General features: G+C 44.9%; 1 long non-coding RNA gene across 4 annotated transcripts in view; it reads left to right on the top strand.

Annotated features, from left to right (window-relative positions):
- LOC121871501 overlaps positions 1-15,548 on the top strand; it is a 128,118-nt gene extending 112,570 nt beyond the window's left edge. For 2 of the 4 annotated variants that reach the window (XR_006089880.1, XR_006089879.1), the window contains 2 exons: positions 3,389-3,508; positions 15,173-15,548. This is a non-coding gene — a long non-coding RNA (uncharacterized LOC121871501). Of the gene's footprint in view, positions 1-3,388; positions 3,509-8,944; positions 9,041-9,115; positions 9,149-15,172 lie in introns of those variants that run through there. The other 2 variants (XR_006089882.1, XR_006089881.1) reach the window with 2 other exon arrangements.
- The last annotated feature ends 782 nt before the right edge of the window (positions 15,549-16,330 follow it).

Here is a 16,330-nt window from a genome sequence, read left to right as displayed (position 1 = left end):
TAGATTGTGTTTTACTGATATCGATAATAACACCACAAATAAAATGTTAACGGTGCAGTATTAAGTATTGATCCGTATGAGTTTATGGTGGTGAATAGTGTGATATAATATTACAGGATAATTGTGTCAGAAAAATAACACATTTTGAGAATCATAGCCTCGTTTTGGCGGGTAAGGCGGGCAGGTTGCCAGACGCCGCCAACAAGAGAGGCTCGCACCACCTCAACAGTTTTGCATAGCGGCATTAATCTCCCTCATAAACCCTGGATTAAACCGCGGGGAGCTCCGACTTAGTGGTAATGGCCCTTAAGTTTATACTCGAGTGATTCAAACTTCTACCTCCATTAATGTAATCTTTTTTACGAGAGGTACCGCCGCTGACGGCCGTGTTGATAGTGTAGGTCCTCCTCCTAGCCCTAATCTGTTTTTCCCGCCAGAGGATGTTATGTACTGAGGAGTAGTAGTCTTGGCAGTGGGAATTGGGGTCTCACACACCGTTATTTTCTAACCTAGACCATGACTACAGTAGTTTTGTTTCTCATTATGATTATTATTATTATTATTTCTGTAATTTTGTCCATTTTTTCCCCAACATAACTAGAACCGCTTGGATGATACTTTATTATTATTATTATTATTATTATTATTATTATTATTATTATTATTATTATTATTATTATTATTATTATTATCGTATTGTAGTTATTGTTATTGTTGATTTTACTACTGTTGTATTTATTGTTGCTGTTATATTTGTTCTTGTTCTTGTATTTATTGTTGTTGTTGCTGGCGAAGAACTTAAAAAAAAACTTACTTCCAGTCTATTTGACTTTTGGTAAGGAATTCTTTTATATCTTATAAATTGAGAGATTATATTTAATAAGAGAAAATTAATTCTCCTTCGAGCAATTAAAGACGATTATGAAGACATGAAAATCTAATGTTTAACACGCACCAGTTTTACTAACGGGATTATTGTCTTAATTGTTGTAATTATGTAGTGTGAACTGGTCAAAAAGGTAAGCATGGGGCTAATGTGGACGAGGTAGGGTATAATTATACTTTACTCTGTTTTAGTGACGAGAAAAGATTAGAAACAGTCAACAAAGTACTACTACTACCACTACTACTACTACTGCTATACATGCATAATAATAGTAACAGTCGCAGTAGCATAATAATAATAATAATAATAATAATAATAATAATAATAATAATCTTTTAGAGTACGATGATGATGTTGATGACTTTGGTGGTAATTAAAATGATAGCGAATGTATAAATGATAATGCGGTTGGTGGTGGTGTTAATGGTGATGGTGATAATAACCGATTGCGTGATAATAATTGTGGTTATGATATTTGGATAGTGATGATTGGAATAAACATTATGATGATTTTCGTAGTAATATAACAAGAGATAATGATAATAATAAGATAACACCATGCAAATAATAATTAAGGATATATTATTATTATTATTATTATTATTATTATTATTATTGTTGATATTATTATTATTATTATTATTATTATTATTATTGATATTATTATTATTATTATTATTATTATTATTATTATTATTATTATTATTATTATTATTATTATGTCTATAAGTCTGTCTGTCAGTCCGTCCGTCCGTCTTGTGGTAGGCGGTCGACGGAGATGAATAGCCCAAAGAGCAGCCAGGTTAATGACATTATGCAAATCAGTTCCGGTAAGACCAAACGCTCATTATAATAGTGGTGAGGACAAGGGGCGAGGAGAGGGGTGGTAGTGAGGGTAGGGGGCGAGGAGAGAGGTGGTAGTGAGGGTAGGGGGCGAGGAGGGTGGTAGAGGGCGAGGAGAGGTGGTAGTGAGGGTGAAAGGGCGAGGAGAGGGGGTGGTAGTGAGGGTGGGGGGCGAGAGGTGGTAGTGAGGGGAGTGGGGGGCGGGGAGAGGGTGGTGGAAGTGAGGGTGGGGGCGGGGAGGTGGTGTGAGAATTGCAGGGGCGGGAGGTGGTGGCGGAAGGTGAGGGTGGGGGCGAGGAGGGTGATGAGTGGGGTGGGGGCGGGAGAGAGGTGGTGAGTGAGGTGGGGCGGAGAGGGTGGTGGTGAGGGTGGGGGCAGGGAGGGTGGTGGTGAGGGTGGGGGCGGGGGGAGGGGGGTGGTGGTGGGGTGGGGGCGAGGAGGGATGGTGGTGAGGGTGGGGGCGGGGAGGGTGGTGAGGTGAGGTGGGAGGCAGGGGAGGAGAGGGGTGGTGGTGAGGGTGGGAGGCGGGGAGAGGGGTGGTAGTGGAGAGAGAGGAGGTGGTGGTGGGAGGAGGAGGATGGAGGATGGTGGTGGTGAAATATTTGGGAGACAGACAGACAGACTGAACAAAGAATTACGTTGACAGGTGGAGGTAAAACGATAGACATAAAAATATATATAGAAAGTGAAAGGCAAAGAAAGAGAAAAACGGATAGACATAAAATGGCAGAAACACAAGAACAAAGAGAAATTGAGTCAGGTAGACAAAATTCTAATATTACACACACACACACACACCGTTGAGTCAGGTCACCCCATAGGTCAGACAAGGTCACACACCATTAAACCAGGTCACCCAGTAGCCAAACAAGGTCACAACGTTAAACCAGGTCACTCCAGAGGTCAGACAAGGTCACGTGCTGTTGAACCAGATCACGGAGGAGTGACACTATTCACGGGTCAAGGGAACATGAAGTGATGATTTGGCCAAGTAGTGGGAAGACCTTAACGGGTAATAAAGTGCAGTAAATTGTCCCAGGACCTCTCTCTGTGTGTATTATTATTGGGGGGGCAAGATGTAGGGCCTTGTGGGCAATGGATGGGATATTGGAGTTTTTTGCAGGCAAGGGAAGTGTCAGATATGCTGTGTAGGGATTAGGAAGTGTCAGGTGTGCTAGACGTTATTCTCTCTCTCTCTCTCTCCTTTGTCATCACTTTTATCACGTGTTTTTGTTCTCACATGTTTACCAAAGTGTGTTGTGCTTCACCCCCCACCCCTCACCCCTCTATGTGTGGGGGGGGGGCGGATGGGGGGGTCATTAAGTTTCATATTTTTTATGAAGAATGAAAAAACTTGTAGTAAGTACAGTGATGATATTAATGATGGTAAAAGTAGTACTAATAAAAGCACCAATGACAATAAAATAATAAAAGTAATGCTAATAATAATAATCATAGTTATGGTATTATCATTATTATTATTATTATTATTATTATTATTATTATTATTATTATTATTATTATTATTATTATTTTATTATTATTATTATTATTATTATTATTATTATTATTATTATTATTATTATTATTATTTTATTATTGTTGTTTATTATTATTATTTTTGTAATTATTATTATTAATGATGATTTTAACTTTCAGAACACATCCATATCATTTGTTACGCCTTGATACCAGCTGTCCCCTTAGCACCAGCTGCGCCACCCGGGAGAGTCGCTAAGCAGTTACATCACCCAGACCATCTTTGTGTCGTTCATCGTAGTGAGTCAGTTGAGTGGGTCTCGACTTACTATATTATTTCAAGTTATGGTAAAACTTTACTCTGGGAAAATATGTGAGAAAAAAGTGTTTAATTTTGTGTATTTTTGTGGTATTTGGATATTTTTTTTCCGCTAATAATTATTAAAAAAATCATTATATATTTTTTTCGCTAACTGGATAAATATTTTTCCCGTTAACTGAATATGTAATTTTTTGTTCCTAACTGGATATTTAAAAATTTTCCTGCACTAGATTCAAACTTTTCACCCACCCCCACCACCACCACCTGAGATTTGACAGTTTCACAGCTCCATTAAAACGGTAAAAAATGTCGTCAAAATAACACTGAGACTCTACCTTCAAACACATTCTCACAACCCTGGTTAAGAGGATTTTTTTTACGTATGATTTTTCGTTGAGAATAATCTGCCAGTGGTTAAGTGAGTCAGTCAGTCGGTCGTGTTCTCTTTGTCCAAACAAAAGTACAAATAAAGATAAGGAAATAATTTTAGCGTAAGATGATTGAGATTAGTTTTTCTGGCCACACATTCGGTCTACAGTAGATCACTCGGTCTAGGATACACTTAGTATAGGATACACTCATCCAGGACACACTTGGTCTATCTCGGACACACTTGGCCTGGGACACCAGCTAGGACACATCAGTCTAGGACACACTCAGTCTAGGACACACTCGGTCTAGGACACACTCGGCCTGGGACACACGGCCGTCAAAACACACTCATTAGCCCCTGAGGGAGAGGAGGGAGGAGCCGCCTGCTGCTGCACGCTCAAGTTTTTTATGTTAAATATTTTTCATTTTTCTTCATTGAGGAGCGAAGGTATGGGGGATGAGGAGTGGGAGATGAAGGGAGGGAGATGAAAGGAAAGGAGAGATGAGGGAAGAGAGAGGATGGAGTGGCTGTGTCCTGGTAACATGAGTGTGTCCTGGTAACATGAGTGTGTCTTGGTTACATGAGTGTGTCCTGATAACGTGAGTGTGTCTTGGTAATATGTGTGTGTCCTGGTAACATGAGTGTGTCTTGGTAACATGAGTGTGTCCTGGTAACATTGTGTCCGTAACATGAGGTTGTCCTGGTAACATGTGTGTGTCTTGGTTACATGAGTGTCCTGGTAACGTGAGTGTCTTGGTAACATGGGTGTGTCCTGGTAACATGTGTGTGTCTTGATAACATGTGGGTCTTGGTAACATGGGTGTGTCCTGGTATGTGTGTGTCCTGGTAACATGTGTGTCCTGTAACATGAGTGTCTTGGTAACATGAGTGTGTCCTGGTAACATGTGTATGTCTTGTTGACATGAGAGTGTCCTGATTACATAATTGTCCTGTAACATGAGTGTCTGGTGAACATGAGGTGTCCTGGTAACGTGAGTGTCTTGGCACAAGAGGTGTCCTGGTAACGTGTGTGTCCTGGCATGAGTGTTTCCTGGCAGCGTGAGTGTGTCCTGTAACTGTGTCCTGTAACATGAGTGTGTCCCGGCATCGTGAGTATGTCCTGGCAATGTGTCCTGGTAACAAGAGTGTGTCCTGGTAACAAGAGTGTGTCCTGGTAACGTGTGTGTCCTGGAACATGAGTGTTTCCTGGCAGCGTGAGTGTGTCCTGGTAACGTGTGTGTCCTGGTAACATGAGTGTGTCCTGGCATCGTGAGTATGTCCTGGTAACTGTGTGTCCTGTACAAGAGTGTGTCCTGGTAACAAGAGTGTGTCCTGGTAACGTGTGTGTGTCCTGGTAACATGAGTGTGTCCTGGCAGCGTGAGTGTGTCCTGGTAAGGCCATAACCTCATCAGGTCGTGCCGGAGCCGCATAAAAATATTGCCGCCATCTTCCGCCTCGTAAAAACCAGGTCCAGGACTCATGAATATTCAACCTCCTTCAGTCTCTCGTCTCCTCCAGCCCACCGCCCTGGCTGATGGCATACCTCCTCTCCTGCAGGTATACCTCCAACATGATGGTATACTCTTGTAGATATACCTTCACGATGTTGGTATACACAAGAGACAGGAATTAGTGTACTCGTGGTATTACACAATAAAAGAGTTATCTTATGTCCCACTGTGGTATGGACCATTGGATGCTGTGTTCAAGACAGTTAGTTGTATTATTTAAGGACTTGACTGATAGACTTAACTGTAAGCAATAGGTCGATGGGACAGATTTCAGTAGAGATAAGTATCGTCAAGAAAGGTATATATATATATAAATATATTTAGTTACTCTGGGAGATGGGATACGACTCGACAAGGGTAGATGACTTTGGTACTGGTTGGTCTAGCCTATGTGAAAGTGGTATAGGCCTTTACAATGCTAATATATGGTTATATTGTAAGGGGTTATAGTAGGGTTGAAACTAGTGTTATAATCTCAGGAGAATGTTAATACACCTCCTGACAGTTTGTTTATGGTCTCATTCAAGTAAGAACTGGACTCTCTCTTTGCTGTGATGTCTTTGCGGGAGAGGAGGAAAGGCAAGGAGGGAGGGGGGGAAGTTAAGAATGGGAGGAGGAGGAAAAGAAAGGAGGGGGAGGGGAGGAAGGACAAGAAGGGGAAGGGAAGAAAGGAAGGAGGAGGAGGAGGAGGCATAGGTAGTCTCAAGGGACGAGTGCCTGATTACACATTCGCCCGCCATCAAAGAACTTATTAATTAACTTGGCCGCCCCTGTAGGCCTCTGGACGGGCCTTTGTGCTCTCGTTCCTGCCAGTCTGTCCTGGTTTACTGCCCTGTGTTCTTGATTCTGTTCACTGTTTTTGTTTTGTATCTTGTATTGTTAAATGTTTAGTGACGTGTTGTCTCAGTTTTTGTTTGTCGTCTTTGTTCACGGTCTAGTGTTGTTACCTAGCCAGCAACAACAGGGCAGATTATTGTTTTTGTCTAGTCTGTCTGTCCATCTGTCTGTTTGTCCTTCAGCTAACTCAAGAACTGGTTTTTTTGTTCCCCACCAACATGAGACAAGGTCCACATGATAAACTTTGGTACCAATCGTGCCGTGAACGTAGGGTGTTTTGGGGTATAAAGAAAACGATGACATGAGGCACAGTGTAGCAACATCTATAGCGGTCAGATAACGTGTTACAAAAAAGGATTCTCCTCTAATTAAGAATGCTGATACTTCCTGTATGGCTACAAATTTTATTCTGATTACCAAATATAACGTCATTGCCTAATGTCTGATAAAAGTTGGCTGGCGGTGGTGGTGTGACGACAGGAGCAAGGGAGTGGAGGAGGAGGAGGGGTCCATTTAGTGAGGGTTGGAAAGGAGGTAGGTTGCACATAGTTGTTTAGTGAAGATAACCACATCACTATATTATCGTCTTATTTAGACCATCTCCCAATCTACGTCTATTGACATTTCCTGTTTAATTTCAATAGCAATACAGAACAACAAATACTGTATCACGTTATTGTCCCTTATTTCCTGTATTATGTAGTCAGTACATTCTTACATGAATACTTATGTACCGGAGTCGTTTTATGGGAAGAAATGATGTCTATATGTAAGCCAACACACTATTATGACATATTAGTTGTATAAATAATAGTGTATTATACTTATAAGAGACAATGTAATTTTGCAGTTATAATCAGCGTTCATTATTAGGAATCATCATGTCAAGTAAATTTAGAGAGAACTGAATTAAGACACGATATGTAATTATTTTATGGAAACCTTTAATATAAAACAGTATAAATTTTCTATTGACGGAAAAAACACCTCGAAATTATATGGTCCAGTGGGCGATACGTCTTAGAAATAATGAGGTCGCTGGGGGTTGTGTACACGGGCGTTGAACCTTAGTAAAACACACACACACACACACACACACACACACACACACACACACACACACACACACACACACACACTACTCAAGATATCAATTTCACTCCCGATATCAATTAAGTATAGGGTCCCGTCTTGAGAGGCAGTGAGCCGTGAGCCAGCCAGGTTAGCTCTTACAGGTGAGTGAGGTCGATGGTGTAGGCTGCTCTTGGTCCCGCTAATGTTGTGTTACATCACGTGATTATTGACCATTCTGGAAGGTGGAGATTAGGCTGGTGTTACTAGTGTTGCTTGTGTTGTTACTGTTGTTGTTTGTGTTATTACTGTTGTTTGTGTTGTTACTGTTGCTCTTTGTGTTGGTATTGCTGTTACTTCTGCTGTAACTATCACTGTTACCAGCTAGAGAAGGCATCAGTGTTACCAGCTAGAGAAGGCATTAGTGTTACCAGCTAGGGAAGACATCAGTGTTAGCTAGAGAAGGTATCAGTGTTACCAGCAAGGGAAGGCATCAGTGTTCCCAGCTATGGAAGGCATCAATGTTACCAGCAAGGGAAGGCATCAGTGTTTCCAGCTATGGAAGGCATCAGTGTTACCAGCTAGGGAAAGTGTCAGTGTAGGTGTGTGATGTTAATGGATCTTCAACACTACGGATAACGCTCACCACGTTTTATTTATTCTGAGTTCAGTGTATGTATTGTTACGAACCCCTCCACCCAGCACTACAACCACCGCCATCTATTGTCTTGATCTACCTACCCAGCACCACGAGCAACGCCATCTAGGGACGAGACACGAGTATGACTCGTCTTAGTTAACACTCCGGGGATTCCCCTCCATATCCTGGTTGTTCGTCACTTCCTCAAGTCTTCTTTGTGCTAGCTCAATTCGAGGAAAACTTGGCTCTGGGAAGTGACCACAGGATCATCTATCCTCTAAACCTACAGGCAGTGACTACCTACCGTCTTCTACAATACTCAGCCTTACTCGTCAGCCATCTCAGCTCCTCACTTAAGTACTCCCCCACGTCCACTTGCTTCAAATTGTTTATGTTGTATTAATATGTATATACTGTTAATGTTTAGGTTAAGTTTGGTTAAGGTAATTTATAAGCTGAATATTTTGTTTAGGGATTTATGGTACTTTTTATACAGCAACTCGCATCCTTTGTCTACCCTTTTATAGTCCGATTGTCTTTGTTTTTTGTTGTTGTTACCTGTTGGGATCTGGGTAGACGTATAACTATATTCTAAATCCCCAACTCGTAACAGTATGTATGTATGTATGTATGTGTTCCTCCACTCTCTCTCTCTCTCTCTCTCTCTCTCTCTCTCTCTCTCTCTCTCTAAAACAAACATGCACATGCCGTTTGTTTTCACTAGATATATTTTCCGGTAAAGAAATTGATGTTGATAAATGTGTGTGTGTGTGTGTGTGTTGTGTGTGTGTGTGTGGATAATGACAGTCATTAATACAAACCTTTGTTTTGTTGGTCATGTGTTTGTTTGTTTGTTTGTTTTCTCTTTCTCTCCCTGCAGTTATATTTATTGACCTTTATGTTGTTTTTTCTTTTATTATTATTATTATTATTATTATTATTATTATTATATTGATATTAATGTAAGACGGATATTTTCAGAGATGGGTAAATATTATGAGTTTTATCCTGTCACACACACACACACACACACACACACACACACACGCGCACACACAGCATCATGTGAAGTTCCTCATAACACCATCTGTGAGGGAATTACCACATCAGGCACCTCATACACCATCTGTGAGAGAATTACTACATCATCAGGCCCCTCGTAACACCATCTGTGAGAATTACTACCACGTCAAGCCCTCCTACCACCACCTGTGGGGAACTAGACTCACGTGATGCCTCCTAACGCCATCTGAGAGAGTTACTACACTACGTGTCTGCTGTTCAACACCTCAGCTCACATGATCTACGTGTGTTAACATTAATCTGTATGTTCACTGTATGTTCCTTTACCTTTCTCTAATGAAGGCTTTTGTTAAACCACCAATGTATGTAATAAGTCATTTATGTCCAATGTATATTTTCAGCCTTCGGGCTGCAAACTTTTTCAATAAACCGTTAATTATTATTATTATTATTATTATTTACACACACACACACACACACACACACATACACACTGTCCATAAAACTAGTCATTTGAGGGAGAATAATATTAAGATTTCACTCTACGGTGTGGAGGGAGGAAGGTGAAATAGGGGCGAGGGAGGGTGATAGAGGGGTGAGGGAGGAAGGGAGAGGGAGGGAGGGGAGCTGTGGTTCATCCATGACCCTGGGACAACTTACACTCAGAAAGGGAGTAAAAGTTCTTTAAGGAGACGTCAACCTTCCCAGGGGGCTCTCTCTCTCTCTCTCTCTCTCTCTCTCTCTCTCTCTCTCTCTCTCTCTCTCTCTCTCACCACTCCGTCCCCCAAGTGAGAGAAGCCTTGCTATTGGTTAAGTCCCCCCAGAAAAACACTTCACTGAAATATCGCCTCATTGAAAATCACTAAACTTGTTTTGAACAGGACGAATCAGCTGGGAATACTGGGGGGGTGGGGTTGAGAGGGAGAGAGGAGGTGGAGAAAGGGGGGAAAGGGTAAGGGAGTGAGAGAGAGGAGAGTGTGTGGGGTGGGGTGGGGGGTGAGAAGTAGGTAGGAAGGTGAAAAGGAGGAGAAAAGTAGGTGTAAGAGGGTGAGAGAGAGAGGGAAGAAGAGTGTGGGATGTAAGAGGAAAGGAGGAGGGAGGGGGGCTTAAGGGGATAAAGAGGAAAGTGAGGGGGAGGAAGAGAAAAGTGAAAGGGAAGGAATTTAAGGGAAAGGGAAGAAAGATGGAAGACATATGAAATACCTCCCCTTCCTTATCCACTAATCCATAAACCTTTGAATCATTGTATATAAACGAACTCTGTGTAAATCTTAGTAGTTTAATTCTCACAATGGTCTTAGAATATTTAGTTCCTTGTCAATATGCAGACTTAAATCCTCTTCACCGCACCCAAAAGCATTTCCGTACACATGCACCCAATGCACTCTGGTACACGTGCACCCAAGAGCACTTCGGTACACATGCACGCAAGGTCACTTCGGTACACATGCCAAGATCACTTCGTGACACATGCCCAAGAGCACTTCGGTACACATGCACCCAAGGTCACTTCGGTACACATGCCCAGGAGCACTTCCATGCCCAATGCACTCTGGTACACGTGCACCCAAGGCACTTCATACATGCACCAGATCACTTCGGTACACATGCAGGAGCACTTCGGTACATGCACCCAAGGTCACTTCGGTACACATGCACCCAAACGCTGACACGTACCCAAAGCACTTCGGTACACATGCACTCAGAGCACTTCGGTACACATGCACCCAAGTCACTTCGGTACACATGCGCAATGCACTCTGGTACACGTGCACCCAGAGCATTCGGTACACATGCACCCAAGGTCACTTGGTACACATGCACCCAGGTCACTTCGGTACCATGCACCAATGCACTCTGGTACGTGCCAGAGCATTCGGTGCACATGCACCAGATCACTTCGGTACACATACCCAAGGTCACTTCGGTACGCACCCAAGGTCACTTCGGTACACATGCAGGTCACTTCGGTACATGCCCAATGCACTCTGGTACACGTGCACCCAAGAGCATTTCGGTACGTGCACCCAAGATCACTTCGGTACACATGAACCAGGTCTTCGGTACACATACGCAATGCACTCTGGTACACGTGCGCACCACACTTCGGTACACATGCCCAAAGCACTTCGGTACACATGCACCCAAGGCACTTCGGTACACATGCCCAAGAGCACTTCAGTACACATGCACCCAGGTCACTTCGGTACACATGCGCCCAATGCACTCTGGTACACGTGCCCAAGAGCACTTCATACATCCCCAAAGCACTTCGGTACACATGCACCCAAGGTCACTTCGGTACACATGCACCCAAGAGCACTTCAGTACCATGCCCCAAGGTCACTTCGGTGTATACCTAATGCACTCTGGTACACATGCACCCAAGATCACTTCGGTACACATGCCCAGGAGCACTTCGGTACACATGCACCCAAGATCGCCGGTACATGCACCCAGGAGCACTTCAGTACACACACATGCCAGGTCACTTCGGTACACATGCACCCAATGCACTCTGGTACACGTGCGCAAGAGCACTTCGGTACACATGCAAGATCCTTCGGTACATGCACCCAGGAGCACTTCAGTACACATGCCCAAGATCACTTCGGTACATGCCCAATGAACTCTGGTACGTGCGCAACGCTGGTACACATGCACCCAAGGTCACTTCGGTACACACATACCCAAAACGCCCCAGTACACATGCACCAGGTCACTTCATCATGCACCAATGCACTCTGGTACGTGCCGAAGATCACTTCGGTACACATGCACCCAGGAGCACTCGGTACACATGCGCCCAATGCTCTGGTACACGTGCACCCAAGAAACACTTCGGTACACATGCACTCAAGAGCACTTCAGTACACACATGCACCCTAGGTCACTTCGGTACACATGCCCAAACACTTCAGTACACATGCACCCAAGGTCCTTTGGTACACATGCACCCAATGCACTCTGGTACACGTGCACCCAAGATCACTTCGGTACACATGCACCAGGGCACTTCGGTACACATGCACCCAAGATCACTTCGGTACATGCACCCAGGAGCACTTCGGTACACATGCACCTAATGCACTCTGGTACACGTGCTACCAAAGCACTTCGGTACACATGCACCCAGGTCAGCGTTTATGCACCCAATGCACTCTGGTACGTGCACCCAAAACCTTCACATGCACTCAAGATCACTTCGGTACACTGCACCCAAGATCACTTCGGTACACATGCACCCAATGCACTCTGGTACACGTGCCAAGAGCACTTCGGTACACATGTGCAAAAGAGCACTTCGGTACACATGCACTCAAGATCACTTCGGTGCCACATGCCCAAGATCACCGGTACACATCCACCCAATGCACTCTGGTACACGTGCCCAAAAGCACTTCTGTACACATGCCCAAGGTCACTTCTGTACACATGCACCCAATGCACTCTGGTACACGTGCCCAAGCTTCTGTACACATGCACCCAAAGCACTTCGATACATGCACCGGTCACTTCGTACACATGCACAGAGCACTTCAGTACACATGCATCCAAGGTCACTTTGCGTCACATGCACCCAATGCACTCTGGTACACGTGCACCCAAGATCACTTCGGCACACATGCACCCAGAACACTTCACATGCAATGCTGGTGCGTGCCCAAAACACTTCGGTACATGCACTCAAACACTTCGGTACACATGCACCCAAGGTCACTTGGTACACATGCACCCAAGAGCACTTCAGTGCCACATGCAACTAGAGTCCCTGGTACACATGCACCCAATGCACTCTGGTACACGTGCACCCAGATCACTGGTACACATGCACCCAGGAGCACTGGTACACATGCACCACGCGCTTGGTGTGCACCCAAGAGCACTTCTGACACACATGCACTAAGAGCACTTCGGTACACATGCACCCAAGGTCACTGGTGCCACAGTGCACCCAAGAGCACTTCAGTACACATGCACCCAAGGTCCTCCTGGTACACATGCACCCAATGCACTCTGGTACACGTGCACCCAAGATCACTGGTACACATGCACCCAGAGCACCCTGGTACACATGCACCCATGCACTCTGGTACACGTGCACCAAGAGCACTTCTGGTACACATGCACCCAAGGTCACTTCTGGTACACATGCACCCAATGCATTCTGGTGCACGTGCACTAAGAGAACTTCGGTACACATGCACCCAAGATCACTTCTGGTACACATGCACCAGGAGCACTCCTGTTACACATGCACCCAAGATCACTTCGGTACACATGCACCATGCACTCTGGTACACGTGCACCCAAAAGACTTCTGGTACACATGCACCCAAAAGCACTCTGGTACACATGCACCAGTCACCGGCACACATGCACCCAAGAGCAATTCAGTACACATGCACCCAAGGTCACTTGGCACACATGCACCCATGCACTCTGGCACACGTGCACCCAAGATCACTTCGGTACACATGCACCCAGGAGCACCTCTGGACACATGCACCCAATGCACTCTGGTACACGCACACAAGAGCACTCTTGGTACACATGCACTCAAGAGCACTTGGCACACATGCAGCCAGGTCACTTCTGGCACACATGCACCCAAGAGCAACCTCGGCACATGCACCCAAGAGCACCCCTGGCACACATGCACCAAGAGCACTGGCACATGCGCACCAATCGAGCACTTCTGGCACACATGCACCCAAGCACTTCCGCACACTTGCACCCAATGAACTCTGGCACACATGCACCCAGCACCCCCTGGTACACATGCACCAGAGAGCTATTCTGTACACAGGCACCCAAGAGCAATTCGGTACACGTGCACCCAAGAGCACTTCGGTACACGTGCACCCAAGAGCATTTCGGTACACATGCACCCAAGAGCACTTCGGTACACATGCACCCAAGAGCACTCCAGTACACATGCACCCAAGAGCACTTCGGTACACATGCACCCAAGAGCACTTCGGTACACATGCACCAAAGAGCACTTCGGTACACATGCAGCCAAGAGCACTTCGGTACACATGCACCCAATGAACTCTGGTACACATGCACCCAATAGCACTTCGGTACACATGCACCCAAGAGCAATTCGGTACACATGCACCCAAGAGCACTTCGGTACACATGCACCCAAGAGCGCTTCGGTACACATGCACCCAAGAGCACTTCGCACATCGCACCCAAGAGCACTGCACACGTACCAAGAGCACTTCAGTACACGTGCACCCAACGCACTCTGGTACACATGCACCCAAGAGCACTTCGGTACACATGCACCCAAGAGCACTTCGGTACACATGCACCTACGAGCACTTCGGTACACATGCACCCAAGAGCACTTTGGTACACATGCACCCAAGAGGACTTCGGTACACGTGCACCCAAGAGCACTTCGGTACACGTGCACCCAAGAGCACTTCGGTACACATGCACCCAAGAGCACTTCGGTACACATGCACCGAAGAGCACTTCGGTACACGTGCACCCAAGAGCACTTCGGTACACATGCACCCAAGAGCATTTCGGTACACATACACCCAAGAGCACTTCGGTACGCGTGCACCCAGGAGCACTTCGGTACACTTGCACCCAAGAGCACTGGTGGTTGACATGTAATCTAAGAGCCCTTTGCAGCAAGGCACCCAGGAGCACTCCTGGTACACATGCAATTCCAATGCACTCTGGTACATGCACCCAAGAGCATCTTGGCACATGGCATCTAAGAGCACTGGCACACATGCACTCCACGCACTTGCACACTTGCACCAAGAGCACCCTGGTACACGATGCACCCAAGAGCACTTCACACATGCACCCACAGCACCCAAGAGCACTTCGGTACACATGCACCCAAAAGCACTTCGGTACACTTGCACCCAAGAGCACTTCGGTACACATGCACCCAAAAGCACTTCGGTACACATGCACCCAAGAGCACTTCGGTACACATGCACATATATTTGGTTTAAAAAAATAATAATTACAGTTCGTAGGGCGCTTTCCAGACAATAATGCCTAACCCCTATGTTTAAAAAAATGGCAATTCGTATGTGGCTAGGCTAGGCACCCGAAGACTTATCCCGAAAGTTCCAACCTACCCTAACTTAATGTACAGTGGTTACCGCATTATATAGATTATAGATATTATTTTGTTTTGTTTTTCAGGCTGGCATTATGGCAATGGTATGCAGAGCTAGCTGTTTCTGTGAGGCTACCAAGGATTGTTATTCGAGAGCGTCAAAATCCTTTTGTTTATCTCTCTGAGGAGGAGTTCATCAGAAGGTATAGGCTGTCCAAGGAATACATCCATGAACTTCTTGAACGAGTTAAGCCACATATGCCGAGAGTTAAAGATGGACGACGCAAGAAATTCTGATGCTACTATAGTGTGTGGTCTACAAGATATTTTGGTTAAGTTAGCTTAAGTAAAGTAAAGTAAGGTTAGACTAAAGCTATTTGTGTTGACCGAAATTCTAAACCTTGGATTTTGGTATTTGTTTAGAACTGTATTGGGTATTTATTAAATAGTTTCATAGCTTGATATGCCCTATATCTTCCCCTGCATGCAAGAGAGCAGGAGCGATCAAACCATGATTATAAGTGAAAGTTTTGGTAGAAGATGGGATAAATGCACTCATTCCACCCTGTATAACCCCAACAATACTGTCAGCCCACACCGAGGCGTCCTGATAGGAAAAGCAACATTCATCCCAAGGAAAGTCGGTGAAGAATTCTCGCAAGGATTGCCAGTTTGCCCTCCGATAGTGCCATAGATGACGACGTTTAGAGGGGGTGGGGGGTGGGAGGGTGGGGGGTGGGGGAGGTGCTCGTGCCCAGTTTGATTTAATAGAAATAAGATTGTGATCAGAAGACCATAAGGGGGCAGAAATTGAGTATGAATAGTGTGAGGGCTTAGAGGTAAATCAAAGATCAAGAATGTTAGCAAGTTGATCGTGTCGATCAGGAACGTGTGTAAGGCGTTTGATTATTTGTTCCAAATCATTAAATAAGGAAAAAGAGAGTTCCTCAGCTCCACCTGGGTAATTCCTTTGCAGAACCAAGTCACTCTCTGTGATGTACAATGAAATCCCTGAGGTAGAGGATCTCGGTGTTGGGGTATGTGAATAGCAACGGCTCATGGCAAGAAGTGGGATAGTCAAAGCGTTCCAAATAGTTGGTAGAGTTGGGAGAATAGTATAGGAAACAAAGAAAAATAGTCATAGTTGAAAGATATATTTTGAAGCCAGATGACAGCGTAAAGGGAAGATTCAAGATCCGTGAGTCGAGCTATAGGTGTACGTGTGTTGCAGTAGGCGCATACAC

The sequence above is a fragment of the Homarus americanus genome, unplaced genomic scaffold (assembly GCF_018991925.1).
Source record: "Homarus americanus isolate GMGI-L3 unplaced genomic scaffold, GMGI_Hamer_2.0 scaffold45698, whole genome shotgun sequence".
Lineage (NCBI taxonomy): Eukaryota > Metazoa > Arthropoda > Malacostraca > Decapoda > Nephropidae > Homarus > Homarus americanus.
This window is presented reverse-complemented; position numbering and strand designations above follow the sequence as displayed.